Source organism: Nomia melanderi, chromosome 6 (genome assembly GCF_051020985.1).
Source record: "Nomia melanderi isolate GNS246 chromosome 6, iyNomMela1, whole genome shotgun sequence".
Classification (NCBI taxonomy): Eukaryota; Metazoa; Arthropoda; class Insecta; order Hymenoptera; family Halictidae; genus Nomia; species Nomia melanderi.
In genome coordinates this window covers 17295580-17316887 of record NC_135004.1, presented here as the reverse complement: position 1 = coordinate 17316887, position 21308 = coordinate 17295580, and the positions used below count along the sequence as shown (strand labels likewise).

Genomic DNA, 21308 nt, shown 5'->3' with positions numbered 1-21308 from the left:
TGCACGAGTTCGTGTTTCGTGAACTTCCGAGGACCAGAATTCGGGTGCCGGTTTTTAAGAAGCACCGAGTAGTTTCTCCTCGTGTAACGGGTAATTTATAACACGCGGCTGGAACTTCGGGGATGAATATATATTTATGTAAATACGCGGCGCCGTTGAAGCGCCCCCGCGCACGCTCGAGCCCTTAAGGAACTTTCTTTTTGAAGAGTATTTACGACGCGATTTCAATTCTCTTGTTAAGTCGTGACGTGAGTTACGCTCTGTCTTCGCGAAATGGTACAGGGCGCGCGCTGGTCTATCGAAACGTTCGACGACTTTTTTCGGGGATGTTTCACTTGGATTTCTTAATGAAGCAGTTGAGATGGATACTCGAACTTCTGTAGTTTTAAAAGTTTAACTGCTGTATAGCCTGATGGTGCTTCGAAGGTACCATTTTTGTTAACTCTTTAGACGAAGATTCTTTGAAATATACAGAGCAGATGCTATTTTATTTGCTAATTTAGCAGCTATTATAGATCGATTGCTTAAATAATGGAAAGGAGGAAACTACAAACCTCTTGCTGTTTGAGTAATTAATTCACTTGTTGCTTATTGTTCTAAATATGAAGCTCTGATCTCTCGAAGTGTCGATATTCCTCTGTAGAGTTAAAATACTGGTACCGAGTATTTTTCAGTCTTTAATTCCAGTTTCATTAAAGTTTCCGCCATTAAATAGTCTCGAAATTTCCAATAGAACCTCGAATCAAAGTTTCAAGATAACAAAATTCAGCACTGAAACCAAGGGAAGCCTAATACTAACGAAAAATCAGTTTCAAATCAGAAGTTAATTGTCTATCAAGAAATTATTGAAATGCAACAGCGTGTATAAAGGACACAAGATAACAAAATTCAGCACCGAAACGACGGGAAGCCTAATACTAACGAAAAATCAGTTTCAAATCAGAAGTTAATTATCTATCAAAAAATTATTGAAACGCAACAGCGTGTGAACATAAAGGACACGCCTGAGTTTTCCGTTTCTCGTGTTCCATTCATCCGAGAAGTTACCAGCGCGTGTTACGAGATAGCCCGTATTTCGAGAAACCGGGAACGATTGTCGTCGTTCGCTTCGAATTCAAATTGTAACAAGATAAAGGTTCCCACCGGTGGGATACAGATCGTCCGGATGGGTCCGCGGGAAGAAATATTCGTAAGGAATGCGCTCGCGTTCGTATTTCACGTCCGCGTTTCTCCGTTGGTAATACGCGCCCGCGGCAAATGGCGGCAGACCTTCCTCTAAATATTGGTTAACGTCGAGTGTATTCAAGAGCGCTTTGTCATCATTTAGCGACAAGTATATTTCAACAGGCGAGCGTCATTCCGGGCTGTCGTCGTTCGGCTCGCGGTTATTCCGCGCGAATAAATCGATAAACAGCTTTGAAAGAAGCTTTCCGCTTCCTTTGCGAGCTCCTTCGAGATTTTTACTTGTCAGCCGATCGCGAAGTTACGTTTTGTATTGATATTAACTTTTATGGTCTCACGGAGAAACGTTGGGAATGGAGAAATGAGAATTGAGAGCTGAACGTAGAGGATTAAATGATAGTTGCAAAAGAATTGAAAAATTGGTAAATAATCAGTTGATTCGATCAATGAATGAGAATTGAGAGTTGAATGTAGAGGATTAAATGACAGTTGCAAAATTGGGAAATTGGTAAATAATCGAAGTAGGACGAAGTATTTGTTGTAGTAATAATATAATCCATTAGTGATAGATGTAACCGAATATATAAAGCAATTCATTTGATTCGATCGACTTTTGTGTATTACGATTGTAAAATATGTGGAAAGATTATTCTTATTAATCAGTGTAATATAATTCGATTAACCGAAGCTTTCTCTTTGCAGGTTCTTTCTTTTCTAGGTTTTCAGCGTTCGCAGTAATCGCGAAAGAGATGTGGGATAAGCCAAAGTAAACCAGTGATATTTTTTACACAGTATTTTGCTTGAATAATCGAGGAGATTAAACGAGAAGCGAGATAGAGGGAAGCGAGTTTCGATGAGTTGTAGTGAGATCAGTTTATAAAACGAGGAAATAAACGGATAAGGAGAGAAAAAAAAAACAGAGAATTTCATTGAAACGAGGTGTAGACATCGCACAGAGAGAATTTGTAATTTGTTTTTTCACGACCCGAGCGCCGGCATCGGCGGATTCTCTTCAAAATGGTAAGTACGAGAACACGCTGATGAATGTTATTCGTGTTTACAGAGCTGTACAAATTATTGGACTCGAGGCGTCGCGGAGGAGGAACAAAGGGAACGGTGGCCGGCGTTATTAAAATAATATTACCTCCGAAACGCTCGCGTCCCGGCCGAACGGTTAATCGTTGAATACATTTCAATCGTGGCATTAATGCAGTCCAGTCCGCGTCTAATCGACATTCAAATAAGTCGCACAGCGCGCGGATTACATATATATTACAATAAAAGTCCGATGAATGTTTCATGAAGTTTAAACGAATCCGCTGGAAACGACGAGCCCGCGCGAAAACGAGAATAAACAATATGGAAATGAATATTTAATTACTTGAGATTTCAAGCTGACAACTTATGAAACGCGTTCGTTATCTTTGACAGCGTCATTTGCGTCGGCAAATAGTGATCGTAATGACAATATTGATTAAACGCGCAAACATTATGGGATATTCGAAGAACACAACAAAGAGATTCAATTAACTTCTCGAATGTCGCCGGAGCCAACGCGTTAAACGCATTGTAGTGATTGAGTTTTTACTCTTTTGTGATTCAGTGATAAGCGTAGCTGCGTGCACGGATCACTTAGTTAGCCAACAATATGTTGCATCGCATGAAGTTTGAAATTACGAGTAGATTGCATCGAGTCCAATAGTATGCACGTTTCTGTACAATGTAACAATCGAGAACTCGCATCGTTCGAGAGCGTCAATATTCGTGAAAGAATCGTCGAATGTTTTCATTTTTGGAAACGATGCGTTGACAGTAGAACTAACGAATAGTCAGATTAATTTCTTTTAGTATGTCTATGGAAACTCGAGGAGTGATTACTGAAATTTTGATTGCTTTGTACTTCAAGTTTGCGTATTAGTAGTAACTTAGTGTTTTAGTAATTTGGTGCTATAGTCATTTGGCATTTTAGTAAATTGGTACCTTAGTAACTTGGTACCCTAGTAATTTGATGCTATATTAACTTGGTACCCTAATAATTTAGTGCTATAGTGACTTGATACCTTAGTAACTTGGTACCTTAGTAACTTAGTATCCTAGTAATTTGATGCTATATTAACTTGGTACCCTAATAATTTAGTGCTACAGTAACTTGATACCTTAGTAACTTGGTACCTTCGTAATTTGGTACCTTAGTAACTTGGTATCTTAGTAACTTGGTACCTTAGTAACTTGGTACCTTAGTAATTTGGTACCTTAGTAACTTAGTATCTTAGTAACTTGACATCTTAGTAACTTGGTATCTTAGTACCTTACCATCTTAGTAACTTGATGCCTTAGTAACTTGGTACCTTGGTGCTTTGGTACCTTAGTAACTTGATACCTCAGTAACTTGGTACCTTAGTGCTTCGATACTTTCATAACTTAGTACCTTACTATTTTGAATTCTCACTAATTACGTACCTTAGTAATCTCATATCTTATTAACTCAATATTTAAAAAATCTGGTATCTCAGTAATTCTGCTTACCTCAGTAACATCCCACAGAACTCTCCAATAATCGCCGATACAGGAACACAAGAATGTATCATTCGACTGATCCGCTAGTTCTACTGTTAATTACGATACAGGAAAGTCACGAGGCTCTCATTGACGCGTTCAATTTGTATCGGCGCGGACAGAGCGTCGGCGATTGCGCAACCGTTTCGCAGAGGATCGCCGTCGACACGGTCCCGGTCCGCGTCGGTCTATCGCGTTTAATTATAATTAACGAACTCGATGGCGCAGATTGATCTTTCGCTCGCCGTCCGCGGCGATCATCCGATTCATTCTGTTACACTCGGCATCAGCGACGGCCGAGCGTGTATCTGGCCTCGAAGAATACTCTCCTCGAGCCATTAGCCGCGGCAATTCCCGTTCGTCGCGTCAGAGATCCCTTTTCCGTCGAGCTGATTAATCATTTCGAAAATATAATGTAATCACCGGGCTTGAAACGTCGGCGAATTACTTACTTCGATTACGCCGATTTATTTTCCCGTATAATGGAGCTCTCACGGCGAAAGAATAAAGGGCTCGCAATTAGCGGACTGCGGACTCCGCGAGGGAAACGGTTTAATGGAGGTTTCATACGAATTTCATTCTACCTTTGCATCCCGGCCACTCCTAATGGAAGAAATAAGTTGCTCGGTTGATCTCGTTTTTATGGAATACCCTGGAAACCGTCTACCATTATAACATTCGTACTCCCGACAGAAACGCTAAGAAAAACGATTCACCGATGCAATTTTCAACAGAAGAAACATTAACCCTTTGCGGAAGATTCTTCGAAATATACGAAACCTGCAGATGAAGTTAAATTATATATCGATTCCGTAAATAATAGAAAGAAAGGAAGTTATACACTAATCTCTTGCTCGAGTAATCGAATCATTTGTTTGCGACTTACTTCTCCAAATGCGGAAATTTGATCTCGCCGAAATGTCGACGTTCGTCCGCAAAGGGTTAAGAAACCAAAATCCAGGAAAATATTCTATGAAAATATTCAAATCAATTAGTGAACATGATTACATTAAGTCTACCTTTCACAAACTAGTAAAATCCAAAACGAGTCTCACATATCGACCGATTTTTCGAATCTTCTCTTTCGCCAGCTTCTATAATCCTTCGGCGTGAAACTTGATCCAATTGTTCTAATTCTGATCTCGCGAAGTTTGTTATGCCGGCGAATAATTTAGGCGTCCCGTACGAAGCTACCGTACACAGAGCTCGAGCCGCGTTGCCAAGAGGGGAACTCGCGGGAACGGCGAAAGAAGATCAGCTCCATTTGTAATTCGAATTTGAATTTACCACGCTGAAGGATGGAGTCGGTCGCGGTTAGCAAATGGATCCGGCGGATGACACGGCTGCTCGCGAAACTTACGCGCGGCGTGTACGGAGCGCGCGTTCACGATTCCGCCGGCGCTTCCGGCTGATTCATTGGTTAATTTGAGCGACCGCGGAATTCCGGCTGCGAATTTCTGCCCCGGCAACGTCTTATCTAGACCCGCCGCTAAGAAAGTTACAGTTATTAGAATAGCCGGAGGGGGCGGCGGATAATTGAGTTTCGTTGTTGTTGCCGATCGACCGGGAAGAAGTTCGATACCGCGCGAGCCTCCAGCCCCTGGCCGCTTTGTTGTTCCGTCGGAGGGAAACCTCGCCAGTTCCCCGTGATTCCGGGAGCCTTTGAGGCTCCCCTTAAATCATTGATATCGTTACGAGTCGAGGGTGGTACCGAGTTTAATATTTACCCGCGAATCCGAGTCGATATTAACGCTAAAACTACCAGAGGGGTCAAATCACCCATGCCTTATGTCTTCTGTTTGCAATTATTAGACAGGTAACGAATGTTTCTCTGAGAAATTATTCAAGAAATTCATTTGGCACTACGCAAATTCAATTGTAAATCAATTGAAGTCTGAACAGATGCACTCTTGGAGTTTCTGTAGCGAAATTTTCAAAAGTCAAGTGAAGTGCTCGGTAGTTTTAGTGTTAAACCCGTCGTCGGTGAGCAGTTTTTGAAGCATGGCAAACAGATTTTCACACTAGATCCATGGAATGAGGCAATTGGACTTGCACTGAATTTTATGAACGTTGTTTGGGAAACCTCGCTAGTTCCCCGTGATTCCGGGAGTCTTTGAGACTCCCCTTAAATCATTGATATCGTTACGAGTCGAGGGTGGGATCGAGTTTAATATTTACCCGTGAATCCGAGTCGATATTTGTGTTGCCGTGGATATTAACCCTTTGCACCCGAAAGTTTCTCACTTGAAATATTCTGTACCTTCTAATTAGATGTGGACAAGACTATTTAAAATGAATTTATCAAGCAATCACATATAAATTAGGGACCAAAGGTATTTTTCTTCGATATTTCACGTATTAATGCAGTATATAATGGTTAATGAACATTGTTTGGGAATTTTTTGGGCGACTCTGATGGATGTAGATAGGAAAATGAGTTATCTCTGAAGTATTTGATGCACGAAAGGCGTGATTAACGGAATAATCCATTACGTCGATTCTTCTAGCGTTTCGCAGCCGTTATTAGACAACGTTTCCGGCTTAACGCGTGCTTGCTCAGCTGTTATTGTTACAGGTGACGAAAGCGGAAATGAGACGGTTCCAAAAATACATCGTCGGCTTAAAGATCGCTGGCGATCGTCGGTTCTCAATGAAATCGCATTAGCATTCTCCTTCAATTAACAAAGTACAGCCAACCATGAAATAAATCGTTCCTACGATAAACAATTTCACTTTCAAGAACCTCATTTCCTACGTTCCCCTGAAAAAAGCTCAACCACAGGTACCAGGTCATTTATTAGTATCATCATCTTATATCCCATTTTACATTAGGTATCAATATTTATGCAATAGTTCCTTCCTAAAACTGTGTCGTCTCCCTATCTCTCTATTCAAATTCCCAGTTCAACGAGTACGAACAAAAAGTTTCGTTGCCAGTTGAGAAGCACGGAATCGCCGCGCTTCCGGTTCCGTTTTAATTAGCGCGACATAGGAAATCGAGTCACCGAAATTATCTCCTTAGCTCAGTCAGAGCTCGCCGGACCTCGTTCCCGCCGGCCAATTAAAAGGGGGCGGCCAGTGGACGACAACACCGAGAGTAATAACGAGGAACACCTGAAAACGCAGGGCTGTTGTGCATACAGATGCAAACCTGTCTCGTTAGCGCGGAGTGATATCCAACATAAACGCGGTTTACATTCGTCCGCCCGGGGCGACGGATTCGTTATTCCGTTGAAGATAAAACATCTAATTAACATTACGCCCGGCCTCCTCCGAATGGAACGGACACGCGGGTTCGTTTGCCGCTATTTGGAAAACGATGCACAGAGTCCGCCGGTAATCCTTGTTAGGGGGAATAAATTAAGCTGCTGCGCGATTCCGCCGGACCTCTTAATTGTGTGTCCGGCTACTTATTTTCGCAACCGAGGGAAAAATATTTTACGGGCCGTTCCGCAATTAATTGTGCTCCCGTTGTGTCCATAATTCAAAAGTGCGCACGGCAGACGCGAGGGAAACGTGATTAAAATATGGCGATTGCGGTTTTTCGGGGCTGCTGGGTATATTGCGGAGTAACGGTATCGTTGTATAATAATATAGTAATGTAATCGTAATTAGATTTTATTATTGTATTGGAATAATATATCTGCTTTGATATTAGAATTTTATTTCTCGCGTTAACACTAGAACTACCGAGCATTTAATACGATTAATACGCAATTCCTATAGAAATTGTAACAATAGATTATTCTCAGTTTCTTCGGGTATTCATTATAGTACTGAAATGAAACTATTTATTTTCAAAATCATTTCGAATATTCAATGCTTTGGAGATATCAGTAATAAACAAAAAAATCGAAACAAGTCATTTTGACAAGAAAGAAATTCAGAGAAGTGAGCTAGCACAATACTTAACCCTTTGTACTCGAAAGGTGCCTCTCAGTCACCACTCGATTGGTGCATCAAAATTGTAAAATTTCCTATTTAACATTAAGTCTCATAAAAATAAATTTAATATTTCTAGTGACAAATTTTTGGAGTGCGAAGGGTTAATATATTAATTGTAAATATTACAAGAATAGCAGTGACGAAACTGATAAAATGTTTCGCCATTGATGCGGCATTGCAAGCAAAAGTGCCACGCCGTTTGCTTTCGAACGCGAATTAAATGCGAGAAGTTTAACGGTATATTTTCCGAGGCATGATTTCACCGTCATTTTCTAAACGAGCTGTAACGAAGTTAGTTTCCACATTTCCGAGGAGCATTCGGTGATTTTCTGACCGAGATGAAACGAATGAATCCTTTCATCCGAAATCACCGGCGGTCCCGCGGCGCGCGCGCGCGCGTTGTCCGCGAAATTGCATTCCCAACTGCGTTTCCCTTCGTCGCGGCCGGTATAATGAACCTCGCGACCCGCGTCGCTCCGGTATACAGGGTGCGTCGGAATAAAACGTCTTTGAGGCTTCGTTTTCGGGAAATTAGGGGTTGAACATCTGCCGCTTGCGCGTGGAATTGCAATTCAGATGCGGGTTGCGTAGGTTTCGTTGAAGAAGATGGATTATTATGCATCTATTGTCTTTGCATAGAAGATTTTCAAGATGTTCTTGTGTCTTCTTGAATCTAATCATTGATAATTATAATGTATACGTCATATCTATTGCAATAACTTATATCTACATATCGCATCCTAATTGCAATTTTAATCTACATCCAAGAATCCTACTTCAACTGCAGCTTATATTACAGTAAATCTCCAAACCGAACATTTTCATTAAAATCTTCATATTTTCCCGAATCTAACAATTAATAATTGCAATTACAATCTACATCTATACATCACATCTTTCGCAATTCCAATTTATATCTATATTGTATGCTAATTGAAATTCTGATCCATATACTACATATATCCACACATCATAACCTAATTGCAATTCTAATCTACACCCCCGCGAATATACTTCAACAGGAATTTATGTCGCGGTAAATCTCCATACTCAACAATATTCGACAGCGAACGCCCGAATTAAACAGAACTATATTCTACATTTTCCCTCGATCTTTGTCACGAACGATAATTCCGTGCGCGCGCGTTATTCCGACGCACCCCGTATACACGGCAGCGGTCCGTGTTTATTTTTTCGTTCCCCGGGGAACAGCATTGAAACGGCCGTTTTCGCGGCGAGAAGAATGGGACGCGTGACAATAAATGCGGAGGGAAATGAGGACGACCCCGATCCGAAACGCAAATGAACCCGAGCGGCGGCGGCGGCGCGTCGGCCACGTGGAAAACCCGCGTGCGTCGACGGTTTTCCATATCTCGGCCGACCACCCCCGCGTTTTCCGGGCTGTGCGCGCGATTAACTCGGCCCGGGTCGGCCCGACGAAGAATAATTAGCGGTACGGTCCACGAAACCGGTATTAATCGGTTCGGAAGTAATAGATGTAGCCTCTCGGAAAAAGGATCGGGCGGCCGTGACACCGTGATAACGCCGTTTAATTACAGACACGTACGTTACCTGCAACGAGCGTTCGCGTGCTCGATGGAGTTCAATCGGGGATCCCACGGAAGAAAACATATCGGGGGATATCGGTAGATTTCTGTGAAATTTTCATAGAATACAGTCTTTCATAATACATTAACCCTTTGAACTCTATAGACTCCAATATTGCACCAGTTATGATATTAAATATTTTAACGAATCTTAAAGAAACTACCCTAAAATTATTCGATTCTCCATACATCCAAATTTTGTACTGAGAAGGAAAACAAAAGATTGAAGGAACGTTATCGCATTTTTCATTTTCACTAGAGATACTACAAAAATTAGTTGCTGATAGATTACCAAAGTCTCTTTGATTAAAAGAGTAATCAAAATCCATTACGCAATGAAACTACCCCAAACAATTCTACATCTCTATCTGTCTCTCTTATAATACGAAGTTGTTGCACACAATTGCCAAGCAACCAGTGCATCGATGTAACAATCATTTACTTGACTGATGGGCCACGATTCCTCCGCTACACCGCAATCTTGTTGCCTGGCATTCTACTCTCACTGATCTAGACTTCGTATCAGCCGGAATTGTATATGACAAGCTATAACAGTGACGAAGCACGGCCATTTGTCCCGCCGATGGTTTTTGTCCCATCGTGTCCCGAAGTTACGGCTGTCCAGGTGCTCCGGAGACCAGATAGGGATCGGTAGACACTGGATGTACCGGTGGATCAGCGAAGGATGTCCCGGCGTGGCGAAGTGCAGCTATCGGGCGCACGCTCCCGCGACAACAACGCCGGTTCCCGTCGCGCACGGGCTAAGCAAGCGGGAAAATATCGCCGGCTATCAATTCGTCCGTTCCCATTCCCGTTATTTTTCATCGTTTTAATCCGTCGATAAATCCTCGACGAAGATGAACGGCGAGAACCGGTTGTAGGCTTCGACGTGAAAAAACTCTCGAGAAGTACACGCGCCGTTTTCGATAGTTTCGTGGAAACTTTAGCGCGGCTATTCGGATTTATTGTTTACATTAAACGCAGGAGTTGTAAAAGTCGCGCGATAAACCTGGCCAATCTGTGGGAGATCGTTGATCGATCAATTTAGGGCGGCAATCGATTTCTCATTTGTCAGGTTTTTAATAGTGTCGCTTTTGTTGTAGAGTTTTATTTGTTTTTATTTCATTTTTACTTTTGGAATGTGTTCATATATTAGAGTCTTATTATTTGTATATTGTAATTTATTTGTACCTATGTGTGAATAGAAATTGAAACGAGATGGGAGTAATCGAAGATAATGCGTTGTTATCGATGATCTATGGATATTCGTTGATCGTGAATTTAAGCAGACAAGTTCGGAAACTTTGTCCAAAATAATCTTCCGGCGCTTCGCTTGAGTTCCCGGGGAACGCAGGTAAATCGGAAATGACGGCGATTCGAGAAATAATGATTTATAAATGCGTACATACTCGGAACTCGAGGAACGGCCTCGCCGTGAAGGATGAAAGTCGAAGCTTAACGAACTTCGTGGACGGTAAATGTTACAGACGGGTTAAATAAGTGCTCGGAGAGGAGCTCAGAAAGTTGGAGGAGAACCGCGGGGAACGGGCTTAAGCTCGCGGAGGGAACAGAAGTCGGGCTTCGCGCGATCTTGATTCTCGCCGGGCCGTTCGACTTATAAAACTCGCCGCTGATGTTGAAAAACACACCGTCGAAATATGGAACTTCTGGTTTAACCAGTTTCGCGGATATTAAATGCTAAACTTTCAAGTCAGCCCGCGAGGACGCCTCGAGGATGAGAGCGTCTACCGAAAGTTCCCAGAGATCTCTTCGAACTTTTCGAAACTGAACCCTCGAAGAACTCTCGGGAATTTTGGGGAAAATATTTTCGGCATCTCGATTATCTCATCAATACCGTGAATCGATTAGTTTTCTACGGTTTACCGATACAGTTGATGCAAAAAGAACATCGAAAGCTCTAGAATTTTCTTCTCTGCATCGGTTGTTTCGTGTTTTCAGCTTGTTTTCAGTCGAAATTTAACGAGAAATTGTTCGGGACGTCGATCTTTTCATCAATACTGTGAATCAATGAATCTGTCACAGTTTATCGATACATCTGATGCAACGAGAGCATCGAAAGCTCTAGAATTTTCTTCTCTGCATCGGTTGTTTCGTGTTTTCAGCTTGCTTTCAGTCGAAATTTAACGAGAAATCGTTCGGGACGTCAATTATTCCATCGATATTCCGAGCAAATGAACTGTTTAGGTTACCTGGTGCACTCGAGGTATCGATAACGCCAAAGCTGTCGAGAATTTCCTTCTTTCAATCAACTGCCACGCGTTTTCAGTTTACACGGAACGCAATTAAAGCGTTCGCGGTGAAAACTGATTGCGTTTAGGTTTCATTAATTCGATCACGGTCTATGTATCGACGCGTTGTTCTTTTGCGTCCGTTGTGAAACGATCGGCACGCAGTCCCTGTCGCGTTTGTTTCGGTTCCATTCGATTATCGTATCGGGGACACCGGGGAATTGGAAAATTACAGGGCCACGATAATTCGGCCGATAAATTTTTCGGGGTCAGCCGTGAGATCGTGCGATACCGGCGCGCGAGTCTCGGTTCGGTCTATTTCTGATTTACTCGTCACGGTTTACGAAATCTTCGCTGAAAACGTACGCCGCTGTATTTTGGGAAGCGCTGGGTTTATTCGATGGTGAGAAAACGCAGGCGTGTGGCTACTCCGTCTGGCCACCAAGAAGGAACGGACTTTGATACTGAACATTTTCCTTCCGATATTTCATTCGAGTTCGAAAGGCTTCTTTCCGAAATTTCCGAGCGTTGCTAACGGTAACGCTGACTTCTCTGAACGCGAATTTCTTCAAAATAGACGAGAATATCTTTTTATCAACCAATATTCTATTATCTACTACTATCTATTATTTATTCATTAATTATATCATCAACTGTTGCAACTACTCTCTATTCACTTCAACTGTACACAATCTTCTATAGAAATCAGACAAGAAAATCAAGATTGACAAATAATAATTCGACATATTGTATTATATCATCAACTATTGCAAACTACTCTACTTCAACTCTATACAATCTTTTATAGAAATCAGACAAGAAAATCAAGATTGACAAATAATAATTCGACACGTTTTTTCCTAAGATTACCAGACACATATATACAATCCCTTTGCAATTGTATTCGTAAAGCGTCGAATATGCTACCGTACAGACTACCGAATGGAAACAATCGAAACAGTTTCAATTTCAACGGAGCTGAATCGTTCAGTCGACAATTCCTGAAATCAAGATCTATCTTATTCGCCCCGTGAACGACGATAACGCGACTGCCAATGTGTTCGGCATCGTCGCGTCACAATCAACGACAACGCGCGTAACCGTGGCAGCGCCGAGCGTGGCAGTTTCAATTACCGAAGCGAGTATTTATGGCGAACGGTTTCCATCGCGCCGCGAAACACTGATTACGCTCGCGATGTATTTTAAGATGAACGACGCCGCTAAACGGTGTCAATGGAACTCGACCCGATCCCTCGCGATCCATCGATCCGAACCGGAAGAGACTGCTGCCCGACGCGTCGTGATTCCATTCGATGAATCTACTGTTTAGCGCGTTGTCGACGTTATTCTCTTGAGAATACTTTGTCTTCTGAGTTCCATAGATTTTTTTATCAACCCATGACACACGTGTTTTCACACTTAGCGAATTGATCAAGGAGATTTCTTTGTTTTGGAACAAATCGGTATATGGAATGCATGATACTCATAATGAACAATTGAGGATAATATTCCTTAGCTGTTTCTTCTTAAAGTTCCTTTAACACGTTGAACGCCCAACTAAATTGAATCACTATAGTTCACTCAAGTAAACGATGGTTATTTGAAAACATTTCTATATTACGAATAATGCTATCTAATACGGTGACATTCAGCTAGATCACCGTGCAATCATAATGATGCAATTCAGTCAAATGATTTAATATCATAATTTTTTGTGTATTTTACTGTATGAGATCGTTTGGCATTCAACGTGTCAATCAATTTTCAACTGCAACTGCAAGAGTTAATCAGTTTCAACTACAGTTGTCTCCAATTGAACATTACCACGCGTCGTTAGCAAAGTTTCGTGCCTACAAAACCTTTTGATTCTGCTAAACTAGGTACTGAACGCGTAAATCATAGAGAGTAAGGAAACTATGCATTAATTTCGGTTAAGAGTTGATCAGCTTCAACTACAGTTGTCTCCAATTGAACATTACCACGCGTCGTCAGCAAAAAATGAGCGGTACGCGTCGCGACGGATGTCCAAGTGTCGAAACGTCGTGTAATTTATAGATATGAGGTAATTCTGACGTAACAGTGCATAGTTTCGAAGCTGTCTATCGTAGATCAGCGACTAAATGACGACCCTAGATACCAACTGCGCGGTCGACAACGTGTTAAGAGAGGTTCGTGTCAGGGTCCGAGCGTGTCTCGAAGACGCGTCGAGTGTCGCTGATCGGAGCAGCGCAGCCGAGTTCGAGGTTCCGAGGTCGAGTTTCGACGGTTAATCGTTCGAGAACGGTCGTACGCGGCGACGGGGCCTATCGACCTTCTATTTCTGTCGACGTCCGCGCACCGTCCGTTGACTCCTTTCAAATGATTTACTTTGATTAGCGTACGAATAAGTAGGAATCTTCGTGTGTACTGCAGCGAGTCATCTATTCTCGTTTGGTTAACACTGGAACTACCGTACCAGTGAAAATTACTGGTTTCGATTCTTTTCATTCTCCTTAGCATATGAATCTTGATATAGATATAAGAATTCTTTTCAGTATATGACAATCATTAAGATCCTATGAACAAAATCTGAGAATAATGATTTACTGTCTGTCGAGATTCTGAAATCAGGAACTGCGAAGGCTCTATGTTTCGAGAATTGCGACGCGAAAGGAACCTGAAAATGCTCTCAAGGCTTCTCGGAGGATTTCGCGCTAGCTCCGAGTGCCAGGAGCCGCGGTGTTTTCTGGAGATGTTTATGGACTGTCAAAAGGTTCGAGGCCGAAGGCAGTTCAGGTTCAGGAAGAATAGACGGAGATGTTTATAGGGGGTTGTCAAAGTTGAGGGATACGGGAGAGGATAAAAGAGGGTTCAAGGTACCTCGAGAGAGCCGAGGGAAGTTAGAGGTAGCCGAGAGGTGTCGAAGAAGGTCAGGGGTAGGTGAGGACAGCCGAGGAATATCAAAGGTAGCTGAAGAGGGTCCAAAAAGGTTAAAGTTGCTGAAGAGGGGCCAAGAAAGTCAGTGTTGCCTGAAGACAGTCCAAGAATCTTCGAAGTGTCTGAAGAGAGTCCAAGAAATCTGAAGACATCCGAAGTGGACCAGAATAGAGCCGAGGAGGTTCGATGGACAAGAAAGGAAGATGATCGAGGAGACTTCAAGATCGTTCGATGAGTGCCTCGAGAGCTGACCGAGAAAAATAGGAGAGACGATTGAGGATGATTAATAGTTGTCGAAGGGAAATGCAGGTTGTCGATGCTGAAGAGTGTCCAATAGGGATCGAAGATACTAAAGAGAATCGAAGAAGGTTAGAGTTACTCGGAAAGACTGAAAGTAGAGCGGAATGAAGTCGAAAGTAGTCGAAGTATGTTAGAGATTGCTGTTAGAGGAAGACGGTCGGGTAGTATTTCAAAGGATCGCTCGGAAGTTTGAGAAATATCTAGTCCGATAGCCCGACAGAGTCTGACTGTTTTCGTCTGTGAAGATCTATTTATCTTTCACGGTTGAAAACGTGTACCCTTTCTTTTCAACTCAAACACGGTTGCGAAAGAGTCGTTATCCGTTTGTATTTCAGGGGAACTGAGTGATATTATGGACAAACGTATTGATCGCGTGGAGCTTGAAATTGAAATCTATTTAAACTATTACTAAACTCACATTGTAATGTTATCAGATTACTATATTGATATATTGTCATATTATATTTCTATATTATCATATTACTATATTGCTATATTATCATATTATATTTCTATATTATCATATTGTCATATTACCATATTACCATTTCATTATATCACCATATTATCATAATACCATATCATCATATCACCGTATCACCATATCACCATATCACCATATTATCATAATACCATATCACCATACTACCATATTCCAATACTCCTACTTAACCATACTATCATACTCCCATCACTATATTACTATATCATCTATACCACCCATTATCATGCATCATTATATTACTCCCCATTACAAAACAATAATCCTTTCAAAGCCACCCACGATATTCCTGGAAAAAGGATAGTATCCCATCATAAGAACATCGCCCCGTTGTTACTTGGCAGCCGCCATTCGCATCCGGCGGGGCGATTGTTCAACATTCTCTAGATTTCCCCCGCGCCTGTCCCGCGAGAATGAAACGAGCATGGAGCGTCTTTCAACCGTAAGCGTGAAAAAATTGTTCAGCCCACTTCCAGTAGTCGGCGCGCTTCCACTTCGCGCCTTTCCAGTGTTCTCGACCGGATCCCGCGGGTTCCCCGGCTGTTTTTGTTTCTCGTTCTTTGCCCGCGGCGAACCCTTTTCCCGGCCCCGCGTTTTTAAATCGCGTTAACGCTCGCCTCGCGATTTCCACGCGGCCCGCGCGTTCCTCGAGTGGAAACGGCAACGAGACACCGCGAGACACGGGGGTGAGAATGGAATCGAAGTTAAAACAATGGAACGAGGACTCTCTCCGAGGGTCCTCGTTCAGTGTGCGAACCACTCGGGCTGTTTGTCGAACGGCACTTCTACCTTCTACAAAAATTTCATTTTTCATCCTTGCCGCTTTCGCAGCCGGTAATTCCTTTGTTTCATCGAACCCGAGGACTGTTGGTACAGTAAGTCTTTTAGCTGCTCGATATCGATTGTAAAGCTTCGCGTAGAATCTGGCATTTAGAACTGTTCGCTGTATCGGGTGAAGAGAAAGCTTCGACGATTGATTTTCATTGGAAAATCTGATGTAGAATGTGGAATTTTGAACTATTAACTGTATACAATGAAAAGAAAGCTTTGATGATAGATTTTCATTATAAAATCTGATGTAGAATCTAGAATTTTAGACTGTTAACTGTATACAATGAGAAAGAAGTTTCTTTGGTCGATATTGATTATAAAGACTCATGAGAAATATGGTATTTACAATTAGTTATCATATCGAATGACAGAAAAGACTTGTTGTTTTTTCGGTTGACCTAATTTTCTGCGAAATTCAGATATAACTGACGAAAACACGTAGTTTTACGTCACAGAGGAGCTGTTTAAATATTTTCTCTCCACACAGAGGAACGTTACATATATTTTTTCGCAATCGAGATCCGCAATTTCGCAACGCACCGAAAATTTACCAGAAGATGAACTGTAATTCAGCGGTATCGCGTTCCGCGGTGTAAAAAATGAATTTCACCCGAATGGAGGAAATTACGAAATTCCATTTGAAGCGATCGCTGGCCGGGAGCGCGGCTCGCGGAGTTAAATTTCCGTCAGTGGGAACTAATTACGATCACAAAGCCGAGTCACAGTAGAACGAATTTCAGAATTTCAACTGCAATCTGTAATTCTCCGTCGCGGAGGGGAATAATTTACACGCGAATTACACGGGCGCATGGTAACTCCCGAATTTTTCGTTGCAAACGCCTCTGACGAACTCTCCGAGCAACTGACGGAGAATGTTCCGAGCATCCCCGTTAATGTGTTCGCCGGGATTTACGCGTATTCTGTACGTGGATCTGAAACACCACAGATTTCCATTTCAAATCGTATATTCACTTTTGAAATATTCCGTAAAGAGCACGTTAGGTTCAGTAAAATGCTGCAATGATACTAATACTTCCTTCATAACGAACACGAATGTTACTAAAAATTGTCATTAATACTATGGCGTCACAGTACTGATATCATACAATTATCTATAACAGTTACTAATATTACTAAATATCTTGATTCGACATTAATCGTCTTATAATCATTCCTAACGAGTTAAAAGCTCCAGTCATCAGTAACCACATTTCTCAAATCTGATCGACACGGCTACTCCATCATTAATAATTTATTAAAAAAAATTATCTGCAACAGTTACTAATATTACTAAATACTTTGATTCGACATTAATCTTCTTATAATCATTCCCAACGATTTAAAAGCTCCAGCCATCAGTGACCACATTTCTCAAATCTGATCGACACGGCTACTCCATCATCAATAATTTATTAGAAAAAATCGGCAAACCTATAGACAGAGTGAGCCAATTGAATTCGATACCGTTTAGGAACACGATATCCACGAGAACCGCCATAATAGTGTATCGTTAAAAAAAGGTGACTCGCGCGGAAGCCATTACAGCGGCGTACAGTTGCTAAAAGGTTAACGACACTATTAGCCGAGCGTAATAAATACCGTTGCAAAACAAACGTCGAATCGCGTTAACAAACGGCAGCCGATGTCCCGGCGCGTGGCGCTGATAATTGAAAAGTACAGTTCGCGTTTCGATCCGGTTGTTTTGGGAGGGCGGGCTCGTAATCCACTTTGCCGGGGAACTTTTAATACTCGGCCGGCGCTCGCCATTAAGCCGCGTAAGTAGAAAGTCTGGGCCGGCCGTCCCAGGTCTCAGATTCAAATTCCGCAACCGACGTAACGAGGCCGCGGCTTTTAGAAAAATAATAACCGCGCGCTGCGAAGTTTAACCTCCGCGAAACTTTTTTCGTCGCTCAAGAGAAACTTTAGGGCGCGTTCTTCGCCTTTAATCGCTGCTGAGAAATAAAACAGGAACGCAATTATAAATAATGGCACTGTCGTCGCTCGGATATTCGTTTTTGTTCCCTTTGAAATTGCGAGATTTGTGTATGCTGATGGATCTATGGCGCAGTTTAATACTGAACCTCTTTGAAATTTCTTTATGGAAATTTATAGTCTGTGGAGACTTCAATTGATCTATGACTCAGTTTGTGTATTGCTGGATCGATGTCTTCAATCATTTTTTAGAGAAATCTGTTAGCTTCTTAATAATAATGAAATATTTTAGTGATAGTAATATATAATAATAGTAATTTATGATAATCGTAATATATAATAATAGTAATTTATATTTTCAATTATTTGAGTAATCTTATTAACCCTAATTGGACCACGGTGTGACTTTGACTCACATTTGACCTTTTTACTTAAATTTCTTATACCATTTCCAAAGTTCTTCTGGGCTCTTCAAATTTGGGCCCTACAAACAAAAAAATTTTAATCATTCCTTTCATTCTCACAAGTGACTGTCAGTCACGTGGTGTGATTCGTTACAAAAACACAATTAGGGTTAACTATTTGTAACCCAGAACTCGAATTTCACATTTCGCGTCGAAGATGTTAATTGCAGCTCGCAATCCACTGATTCACACGCGCTCTGCTTACCGTGATTCGCCGATTGCACATAAATTACCAAGGTGAAACATCATCGCGCCGTTGATCATCGAGGAACGGACACAAACGCATAATCCGTCGCGCAGGGAACAGGTCGCGTAAGTTCGGGACGGTCGCAATGATCGGTGGAGCGATCGCCATCGGTTTAATCTCTGTTCGGCCACAAAGGGCCGGCCCCGTGAATCGCGATCAATCCTTCGCCGGACTCCTATCGGTGATTTACATTCGAGCTCTCCCTTGATCTCTGCTCTATCGGCCGTAATCTGTCGAGTCTTTCCGACCCGAATCGACCGACCGAGATGTCCCTCGCTTCCGCGTCGACCTGAAGCCAATTCCGAAGAACTTCCAACTGGAATCCAGGAAATTGATTCGTCTTCGTGAACCTTGCCGTTTGCTCTAATTATTCGTTAACCCTTAACGGACGGGAAGTATTTCAAGTTTAGCGAGAAGAAATACCACAGATAACGGAAAGAAATTCATTAACACAATACTTAATACGTTCGTTGTAAATATTACGATGAAAATAATCCTAGATATGACTTAGTAAATGAAAGTAATCAATTTTAAGGGTGATTTTCTCAATTTTTCTTTTCTTGATGATCGCCATTCACTGAGCGACTCATTTATTAACCCTTTGCGGACGAAGATTCTTCGAAACATATAAACCTTCAACATATGAAGCTAAATTATACATCAATTGTTTTAATTAATAGAAAGAGAACTACGTGCTGATCTCTTAAAGTTCGACTAATTAAATCATTTTTACGACTCAGTCTTCCAAATCTAAACATTTTTCTTCAAAACATACAAAACTTCCAACATATGAAGCTAAATTATATATCAATTGCTTAATTAATAGAAAGAGAACTACGTGCTGATCTCTTAAAGTTCGACTAATTAAATCATTTACGACTCAGTCTTCCAAATCTCATTTCATCTCACCAAAATGCCGACATCCGTCCGCAAAGGGTCAAAGTCCAGGTTCTACTTTATAAAACTTGGAGTTCAAGGTTGAGAGTTAAATCGACGATCACCAGGGGAAAAACGTTCCATTAACAATAACCGAGTTCTACGAAAAAGAAGCATCGCGGCTGTTAACGCGTTCATGATCAATGAAGCGAGTCATCGCTTCCCGGGCACGGCTAATTAATATCCCCATAAATAACGAAGTGTCCCACCAGTAAATCGCGTTTATTTATGGTTCACCGACGCCCTATAAATTACAGACGTTCCGTTAATCGCGGCACGCACCGTTCACGCAATCTTGTTAAGTGATTACAAATTGGCTAGGGGAGCTGCGTTTATGGGGGAGATTGCCTCTCTCTCTCTCTCACTCTTACTCTCTCTCCATGTCTCACTCTCTCTCTCATTTTCTGTCACTTCCTCTCAGGAGGAAGGGCGGATCGCGCGAGAGTGAATTTTCTTCTCGTCGGTAAGAATCGTTCGAGAAGGCGCGATCTTTATCGCTCGTTGTTCAACCGCTACAAAAGAGGAGATATTAAAATCGTAATTTCCGCGATGTTCTTGGCTCCCTCTCTTGCACTTCTATTCCATTCTTCCTTCGTCCCTTTGCGCCTTTTATTTCAGGGAACCTCCTCGGAGCTTTCGACTGGTGTTACATTCAAGTGAAATGTGGAGGAGAAAAGATTTCGAGTGGAATACTCTTTTCGAGTATTAATATCGTAATTGTGATGCCACTTAAATTCGGATGGTAGAATTTTCTGTATAGACTCGAAGATTAATTTCCTGAGAATTTAGACCGAAGTTTCGTTGGATCTACGAAATGCGAAGGATTTAAGTGACAGTCGATAGGGAAGACTTTGAATTTCTAATGTAAGATTTTTTATATTGAGTGTATGGTTAACGTGGTAGTGGACAAGTTGGTTTCGAAAATTATTAAACTATTTTCGAGTAATAATATTATAACATTATCATTTAAAATAATATAATCTAATAAAATAGCAATATTATAATCTAATATAACACAAATAGAATTATCAACTCGAATCAAACTATATATTTCTTAAAATGCTCTGGTAATTAGCAAAGTTGCATAGCCAAGTGTCTCTAACACTAGAACTACCAGTCAAAATGACTGGTTTCGATTTTGTTGTTTAGCAATTATTATCTTCGATTGAATATTCGAAATGATTTTGAAAATAGTTTCATTTCAGTACTATAATGAATGTCCGAAGAAACTGAAAATAATCTATTACAATTTTCATAGGAATTAATCGTATTAAATGGTCGGTAGTTCTAAAAACGAGATTTCTCGTTACTATTACGAACACCGTTTCATCCGGCACCGATCCACATTCGTCAAACGCATTTTTCCGTGCACGAGGTAAATATTCGCAGCAAATGGCTCCCGGGAAGCCATGGCGCGGCCGCATTCGGAAGCGGAAGGTAGATTAAGTCTGCGCGGAAGAGAGAAGTATCTCTGCTCGAGACGTTGCATCTCGATGTTATTAAGCGGCCTTCCGCGAAAGCCCATTCCGCTCGCCACCGTGATATCTCCTCGGAGGCTCCCTTTATTCGCGATCTGATACCTCCTTCCCTTCCCTACCCACTTTTCCCTCCTCCTTTCTTCCCTTTCTTCCCTGCCGCCGC

At 41.7% G+C, this 21308-nt stretch overlaps 1 protein-coding gene and 1 long non-coding RNA gene across 9 annotated transcripts in view; one reads left to right on the top strand and one right to left on the bottom strand.

Annotated features, from left to right (window-relative positions):
• The window catches only part of Mdr49 (Multi drug resistance 49), a 142588-nt gene that overhangs the window by 36726 nt on the left and 84554 nt on the right, over window positions 1-21308 (top strand). For all 5 annotated transcript variants that reach the window (XM_076368305.1, XM_076368307.1, XM_076368303.1 and 2 more), the window contains one exon: window positions 1885-2202. The gene's annotated coding sequence lies outside the window, so the exon portion shown is untranslated. The remainder of the gene's footprint in view (window positions 1-1884; window positions 2203-21308) is intronic.
• Window positions 1-21308, bottom strand: part of LOC116430081 (uncharacterized) — a 125498-nt gene that overhangs the window by 97434 nt on the left and 6756 nt on the right. For 2 of the 4 annotated variants that reach the window (XR_012998772.1, XR_012998771.1), the window contains exon 3: window positions 18643-19047. The exons of the other annotated variants lie outside the window; for them this stretch is intronic. This is a non-coding gene — a long non-coding RNA (uncharacterized LOC116430081). Of the gene's footprint in view, window positions 1-18642; window positions 19048-21308 lie in introns of those variants that run through there. 4 annotated transcript variants of the gene reach the window in all.